This window comes from Prionailurus bengalensis, chromosome X (assembly GCF_016509475.1).
Source record: "Prionailurus bengalensis isolate Pbe53 chromosome X, Fcat_Pben_1.1_paternal_pri, whole genome shotgun sequence".
NCBI lineage: Eukaryota > Metazoa > Chordata > Mammalia > Carnivora > Felidae > Prionailurus > Prionailurus bengalensis.
The window spans coordinates 100,398,548-100,407,712 of NC_057361.1; the positions used below are offsets into that span (position 1 = coordinate 100,398,548).

The 9,165-nt window shown below is 37.3% G+C and overlaps 1 pseudogene; it reads left to right on the forward strand.

Annotated features, from left to right (window-relative positions):
- The first annotated feature begins 5,644 nt into the window (after positions 1–5,644).
- On the forward strand, positions 5,645–7,360 carry LOC122477137 (annotated as a pseudogene).
- The last annotated feature ends 1,805 nt before the right edge of the window (positions 7,361–9,165 follow it).

The window sequence follows — 9,165 nt, forward strand, 5'->3', positions numbered from 1 at the left end:
CAATGAAGATCTATACCAACTTTGGGGAGAACCTCACAGGAAACACTAGAATAAGCAGATATATAGGTCTCAATAGAAGTGATGATGTCCCAGGATGGTTATGAGAGTAATGAAGGAAGAGGGCCTGAGAACAGAGACCAGGGAACAATAATAGGAATAGAAGTTTGGAGAATGGGATCATCAGAAGCTGACTTATGATCCTGAGATGTTCCTTCAAGACTTTTTTGTTCTATTGAGCTAGAACCTGTTTGGATTTAGGGATCATGTGTTTTTCGGTAGTGTGTCATCCTATGCCCCTATCAGTATTTATGCAAAGCAGGTTATCAATAAATTGTTAATGAGTTAATATACTTTGTGACCTGTATTATGTTTGTATTATGGCTTTAACAAGGTCCTACAAACTTACCAATAGAAAATGCACAATTTTATTATAACAGGATTTTTGGGAGAATAAGTCCAATGTGTGCCTCTCTGGGATGAATTCAAGGTATCCTTAGGGCTGCATTCCTTTCTGGAGGTTCTGGGGTATAATCCGTTTTCTTGCTTTGTGTTTCCTTCTTGAGAATATATTCATTTCTTTTATAGGCTCCTGTTTTCATATTCAAAGCTAGCAAATTTGAGTATCACATTGCATTAATTTCATTGTTCCTTTTACTTTTTACTTTGACTTCTTTTCCCCTCTTCCACTTTTATGAACACATAGAGATAATTCAGAACAATCACCCTATTTTAAGTTCCACTCATTAACAGCCCTAATTTCTTTTGTAGCCTTAAATCTCAGTCACCATGTAACTTAACGGTACATGGGCATTAAGTCATGGACGTTTTTGGGTTCCACCAGGAATTGAGTGCCCCATGGGAAACTCAGGAAAACCCTGCTTGGTCTAGAGGTTGTAATGGCCACAAGCTATATGAGTATAGTTGGTAATTTAGAATCATAGACCTGTAGCTAACCTTATCATATGTTTTCCTTCAGAGCCAAAAATCTGAATTAAAGCTCCTCTATCTAGGGAGTTAATTGGAGAGAACTTCATCTTGGAGGACTTGTCTCCTCTAGGAAGCTGGATGCTTGGTATCACTATTCATAAAATTGAATGCCACCAGTCATAAGATAAGCTCCATTTCTCCAGAATAGTGAAAGTAAATAGGATGGAAATAGTACCAGCCGTAAAATAGGTTTATAAAAGTTACTGTTAAGTGCTGACATATATTTACAAAGTTTTTCATGTATGTCATGCCTGATTAGCCCAAACTCTTCACTGAGAGTATTTGTCATCCATATGTTGTTGTTATCTGCATACAAATACCTAGAACACCTTCCACCAGATAAATATTTGTATGTACTCCCACAGTGGTACAAAGCACATCTGGCTACTATAGCTATTGAAGTGAACATGAACCCCTATATTTGGAGTGAGACCACAATACCTATATAGCAAGATTTGCCATCAGATTCTTGATAGTCCGGGGAAGTGAGTTCACACTGGAAAACAGAAAACGGATATGATCTATGTGGACACTGGGGAAAGAAAGGATGAGAAAATTATCTGGTAGTAGGAAATGAACAGTCTTTAAATTAAAAAAAAATTATTTATTTTTGAGAGAGACAGAGTGCAAGTGGGGGAGGGGCAGAGAGAGAGGGAGACACAGAATCCTAAGCAGGTTCCAGGCTCTGAGCTGTCAGCACAGAGCCCAACATAGGGCTTGAACCCACAGACTGTGAGATCATGAACTGAGCCAAAGTCAGACGCTCAACTGATTGAGCCACCCAGGTGCCCCACAAAATGAACAATGTTTAAAACATATAAAAGGAATTAGTTGGAGAGAAATGGGATGACTCCTATATCCAATGAGTTTGTATTCCAAACTAGTACTTGATAGTGAAGGATGGGAGACAAAATTAACTAGGGATATGGATGGTGGCCATGATTAATGATTTAGAGGAAACATCCTTGACTTGTGTACCATAAGAAGTGGATATTTCAAGATGAGAAAGAGTGGGAGGTCAACTGGGAAGGCTTTTTAGGGGTGCTAAAGAAACATCCCCTATTTCAAACTACACTTCATTTTCCCCTCCAGAATCCGTGCCTTCCAGGGTGGTGTCAGAATGGTGACTTGTGAGCTGTTCATCTCTAATAGCTGCCATTGGCTAAGGAAAGTACTGTGATGACCCCACAATGTTGAAAGGCTGTGGTCTTTAGCGTGCTATGGAATGGTTATCTAAGGGCAAGGCAATATTCTTTGGTAGAAATTCTGAGGTTTTAACATGGCTAAAGTGACAATGAAATAGAGGATCCTAGTGTACTTAGGAGACTAAGATCCACAAGCATCAAAAGGAATATGAAGACCTTTAAACTCAGATTCAGACATGGTAACAAGGTCAGATGATCCTATCCTATCTTCTCTTCTTCATTGCCTGTCTCCCCTCCAAGACTCCACCCTGTCCTTGCCTGGCACAAATCATCTCTTCAGCCTCAACCCATTCTCATTAAGTCCCCCTTTCTGATAAAATGAATATTGTTTTTCCCTACCCAATGCCCTTCTGAGCTTACCCTCTTGTTCTAATTGTAGAAGATAAGGAAAAAACAAAAAGTCTGCTTCACTTGAGTTAATGTAATATATCTTGCTACCAAACTTCTCATACTTAACGACAGCAGACCACAGGGGGAAGGGCAGCACATTTTGTCCATTACCACCCAGTGTGTAGGAACGCAAGCTATACCAGATCCATGGGATGGTGCAGAACTACCCCATTCTAAGATATGACTCCAACTTAGAAAATTGATGGTGATGATTAAAGTCAATAAGGTGAGAGGAGCCCAACCTCGCAGGAGATAATGAATGTATCTCTGAGTTCTCTGTTGATGGAAAGTAAAGAAGAATGTAAGAGATCTGTCCTAAAAAAAAAGAGGGGGGTGATGACTTGTAGCATTGGGGGCTAAATTGGTAGGTCCACAGGAATTAAATTTGGGATAACGCAAGGTGAGGAATGAGTATTGGTGTCAAATTTGCCTCCGTAACACATTAACCCATGTCCAAGGAGGAAAAACTCCTTGTTGTTTGTATGGAGTAGTAGGAGGTAAAGGGTAACTGCGTATCAGTGCATGGATTGCCAGAATCTAGATGGGAAGATGGTATTTTTCTTTTTTTTAAAGTTTATTTATTTTGAGAGAGTGTGAGAGGGTTTAGGGCAGAGAGAGAGGGAAAGAGAGAATCCCAAGCAGACTCCTTGCTGTCATCAGAGCCCAGTGTGGGGCTCAATCCTATGAACTGTAAGATCATGACCCGAACAGAAACCAAGAGTCAGTTACTTATCAGACTGAGCCACCTAGTCACCCTGGAAAATGGTATTTTTATTGTGGAGTGGAAGTTACAACTTAAAATAAGGCAGAGAAAAGAATCACGATTAGTCCACCTCATGGTGATGTTGGCTATGCTCCATTCTATGTTGTATGCAACTATAAGTCTTATGAAGTACCAAAATATTCACCTAATAGTACCTTTAAGTTAGAAAATAATGGTATTTGGAAACCACAAACCCAACACTGATTTTGCCAATGTCTTGCTAAGATTCTTAGAACTGTAATCTACCAAAAGGGAGGTGTGAGAGTTTTTAATCTCTTGATATTCCACTTGAGGAATTAGGTATTACTTCATGCCTACTTTGATTCTTCCCGGGAATCTGCATAGTTCAATTTTTTTTTGTCTATTGCTTTATAACAAGGTGACACTGTACCTGGGTATAAAATGGTTAGGTTACTTTCTTCTGTAAACATTGCTCCCTGTATTCTATCAGTGACTGTTGCAGTGAAGATTTTTGAAGCCAGACTGATATTTTCTTTTTATTGGCCTAAGTTTCATCTTTTGCTTCACTGCACGGTGTCCTTTATCTCAAAGACTAGGAGTATTTTAAGCTATCTTTGTTTTTCTTTTGTACCAATTTTTCATCTGAGTGAAAGGAAACTTTCAATCTTACAGCTAAATCTTTTAGTCTGAATGATTTTCTGAATAAAATGTTTGCATTTCTTTTATCTTCTTCAGGAACATTTTTTTTGCATATGTTAGATAGTACTTTACTTAATTTCTCCTCTCTATTTTCAGCTGACTTTTCAGAGGCTTGTTTTCTGTATTTTTTATTATTTATTTATTTATTTTTAAGTTTATTTATTTTGAGAGAGAGAGAGAAAGCATGAGCTGGGCAGGGGCAGAGAGAGGGAGAGAGAGAATCTTAAGCAGGCTCTGCACTGGCAGCACAGAGCCTGACATAAGCCTTGATCCCATGAACTGTGAGATCATGACCTGAGCTGAGATCAAGAGCCAGATGCTTAACTGACCAAGCTACCCAGGTGCTCCTCACGTTTTTTTTTTCCTTTTTGAATATGGCATTTATTTTTATGATGGTTTCACTTTTCTCTACTATTTTTAAGCTTCTTTTCTGGAATCATTTTTCATATTTTTGAATTGCTTCATTATTTTTCTACTGTATTTCTATTTTGGGATTTTATTTAATGTCAACTTGGAATTACATTTTCAACTCCCAAAAAATAGAGTTTAAAAACCAACATTTCCAAATTTAGTATAAGAAAATGACACTAAATTAAAATCTGTGACTTTCCTTAGACTAATTATATAACTTAGGTTATAGAGCAAACAAACATCCCCAAACCTAGAGAGATGTGTGTTTCTGAAGAGTCACTGTTAAGGTTGATTTATTTGTCTCATAAGCCATTAAAGCCATAAATTAGAAGGAAAATTTAAATGATCATTTTGATGAATTGCTAGAGGTTGATTTGTAACTATCATGACAGTAAAGAATTCCTGAGTGTTTCAGTTTTTCAGGAGTTTCCCATACTTTCATGGGTTTATGTAAAGGAAGCCCATCAGGTTTTCATAATGCATATCCAAGGAAGGTCCACTTGCGTCTCTGAAAAAATTAGGGAAGAGTGATAATTGTGAAATATATCAAGAGCCTTTTTCATAACAAAATCATACTCCAGGGTTAAAGACCTTCAGGTATTTAGTCCATTTGTGTGAAGGGTATTTTGTTGATTCCATATCCCTTTAGTGTTTTGGTTTCACCTGTGGGCAAAAGATGTAGTCAAAAGAGTTGAAGGATTCAAGGAAATTGACTGGAATGCTGGAGCCAGGCATTGCAGAATAAATGAGCTGAGGAAAAAAGCTACACAAATGGAGTAACAGTTTTGAATGTCAAAGCAATTCAATATAGGCCCACTAAAAGATGGAGATTCAATCATAAGATTCTTTTTTTTTAATTGTATTCATTTATTTTGAGAGAGAGGGAGAATGCACATGAGTGGGAGAGGGGCAGAGAGAGAAGTAGAGAGAGAATCCTAAGCAGGTTTAACCGTGTCAACACAGAGTCTGATGCAGGGCTCAATCTCATGAACTATGACATCGTTACCTGAGCTGAAATTAAGAGCCAGGAACTTAACCAACTATGCTTCCCAGGTGCCCATTAATCATAAGATTCTTTAAATCCCCCCAACTTTACACTTTTTCCCTAGCTTTACAGTTTCCAACCATAACAATAGAGCACCAGTATAATAAAAATGGATTAAACCTGAAATTGCTATAGAAACCAGGTTCTTTCTGACTATAATACTTAAGGAATCCCATTGTGATGATGGGAAACAAAAGGAAGCCCATTGTGATGATAGGAAACAAAAGTGGACATTCAAGTAATTTGAAGCATCAGTCACTTATAGAAAGGGAATATGGAAAACACAATAGAAAGAGTAAAATAAAGCCTAATTAGAAAGGAGTATATATCTCCATTCATATTTCTGATGCATTTCCAGTATGCAAGAAAAGTTTACAAGGGTGTTATAAACATGAGAAAACACAATATGAATTTTATGTATTGAGAAAATAGCCCATGTACCAGATTCAGACTTGATACAGATGTTGTAATTATCAGGCTGGCAGTTTGAAATCAGTACGATTATGTTATGGACTGAAATATACAAACAGTAGATAAGATACAAGAAAAGATGAAAAAGAAAATCAGTTAAAAACTCTAAGAATCAAAAGGAAATGCTGGTAAGAAATAACCATTGTGATTCAGAATGCCATCGATGGCCTCAACATAGACTGGATATGGTAAAGGAAATAATCATTGACTTTGAAGATGGGTGTATAGAATCTTCCCAAACTGAAACACATGGACAGAGAATCATGAATATACAGAATAGAACATCTAGGGAAAATATAAAGATTTGTAAGATGCATATAACTGGAATACCAGGAGGAGAAATAATAAGTACAATAAATATTTGGAGCAGTAATATATAAGAACTTTCCAAATTTAATGGCAGACAATGAACTACAGGTCCAGTATACTCAGAAATACCAAGTATTATCATTATCATTATCATTATAATTATCATTATCATTATTATTATTTTAAGTTTAGAGAGAGAGTGCATGAGAGGGGGAGGGGCACAGAGAGAAGGGAAAAGAAAATCCTAAGCGGGGCTCGATCTAATAAACTGTGAGATCATGACCTGAGCTGAAACCAAGAGTCAGATGCTTAACTGACTGAGCTGCCTAGGCACTCCAAGAAATACCAAGTGTTATTTAAAAAACATACCTACAACTAGATGTATATTCCAACTGCATAAAAAAAAATCACAATAGGGGCTCCTGGGTGGCGCAGTCGGTTAAGCGTCCGACTTCAGCCAGGTCACGATCCCACGGTCCGTGAGTTCGAGCCCTGCATCGGGTTCTGGGCTGATGGCTCAGAGCCCGGAGCCTGTTTCGGATTCTGTGTCTCCCTCTCTCTCTGCCCCTCCCCCGTTCATGTTCTGTCTCTCTCTGTCCCAAAAATAAATAAACGTTGAAAAAAAAATTTTTTTAAAAATCACAATAGAGAAAATCTTTAAAACATGATACACCAGACACCGTGTCTCTTCCTGCCTGGGCTCAGACCTAGTTTTGAGCATGTGACCTGGGTAAACGCACCAAGAAAGTCAGAATCCTCGGTAAAGGCAGGACCTGTTATATTGCTGCCTTAGGAAAATTTGGAAGAGGAGTAAAATAATTGAGCATGCCATGTAGACTTGCTCCTTCTATGGAAGAACAAAGATGGAAAGTCAAGCTATGGTGATCTGGCATTGTGGTTCCTGTATGAACATCATAGCTGGTGGTGTGTGAACCTACACCCCTGTTTCTGCTGTCACAATAAACTCTGCCATCAGAAGACTGAGGAGTTGAAAGACCAGTAGAAGCTCTGCCATTTGGAGCATTGCTAGCCTATAACAAAAGGGTTAATGTAAAAAACAAATAATAAAAATAAAGAAAAATGATACACCAAAAATCATACCTATAAAAAAACAAGCAGAGGGGGCACCTGGGTGGCTCAGTCGGTTAAGCATCTGACTTCAGCTTAGGTCATGATCTCATGGCTCGTGGGTTCAAGCCCCACATCAGGCTCTGTGCTGACAGCTCAGAGCCTGGAGCCAGCTTTGGATTCTGTGTCTCCCTCCCTCTCTGCTCTGCCCCTGCTTGCGCTCTCTCTCTCTCTCTCCCTCGAAAGTAAACATTAAAAAAATTATTAAAAAAAACAAGCAGAAGAAATACAGTGGACTTATCCTCTGGAACTATTCAAGCAGCAAGTTAATCGAGTGCTGTAAAGACTTGAGAGAAATAAAACATGTAACAATATACATCCAGAGAAATTAATTCAAAGCAGAACAAGAAATTAGCAGACAAAAACTGAGAATATTCATTATCAGATCTCTCCTGATGGAAAAATGAAAAGAAGTTTCTTGTGCAGAAGGAAAATCATATTTGTTTGATGTTTAGATTTGCATTTCCTTAAATAAGGGTAGAGCATCAGAGAAAGATAAATGAAGTTAAAATATTTTTCTTAATTGACCTAAATGATGACTGTTTACTTAATGTAGAAAATAAGTATTGGGTCATTATAGCATGTACAAGTGGAATGAATGACAGCAATGTGACAATAGAAAGGAGGAATTAGCAAAATATTATAGGGTATCTGTATTGTACATGAAGTGGGTATGATGTTATTTGAAAGTGGATTTATACTTTTAAAATTTTTTTAAGTTTATTTATTTTAAGAGAGAGAGCGAGTGAGCAGGAGAGGGGCAGAGAGGGAGGGAGAGAGAGAATCCCAAGCAGGCTCCACACTGTCAGCACAGAGCCTGATGCACAGCTCTAACTCATAAACCGTGAGATCATGACCTGAGCCAAAAACAAGTGTCGGACGCTTAACTGACTGAACCACCCGGGTGCCCTGAAAGTGGATTTGTATTATTAATAAGTTGTATTGTATACTCTAGGGCAACCAAGAAAACAACTTTTAAAAAGGAGGATATAAAGTGAAAATAGAGAAAATGCTCAATGAAAATATAAAGGGCAGGAAATGAAGGAAAAAGAAATTTTTAAAAAGCAGTTAGTACAAAACTATTATAAATATAGTAAATATCAATGTAATTATAATCCACATGGCTTTAAATGTGAATGATCTGCATGCACCAGTGGAAGACAGAGATTCTCAGGGTTTGAAAGAAAACTCGCAAATTTGATAGCTTACTGAAGTGGACCACTTATGTGATAGGCCAACTACCATAATTCACATGATGGGAAATTGCTAATATGAATAGTGTTAGTACATAACAGCATTTGAGTGAATATTAATAACCTTCCAGAAGGAAAGTGATATATGTTTTCTTGGTTAATCTGTAAGGGATTTAAGGAAGAAATTATAGCAATTTTATATAATCTAACCAGGAAACAGAAGTAGAGAGAACACTTCTAGCACATTCTGTGTAACTAGGATTAATAAAACCCAATAAAGATATTGCAGAAAAGGAAAACTCCAGACCAGTAATTCTTATGAACTTAGGTGCACAAATTCTCAACAAATTTTTAGTAAATTGAATCTAAAAATTGTTTAAAAAATTATAAGCAGATGTGTTCCAGATATGTAAGACTGGTCCAACATTAAAAATTCAATGAGTGTAATCTATCATGGCAAGCTAAATAAGGAAAATCATATCAATTCATATAGGAAAAGTATTTTGCTCACTCATGATAAAACTCTCAGCAAGATAGAAATAAAAGAACGTTCTCATCTTGATAAGTGACATCTAAAAATGTGCATCTAACATTACTGTAAAT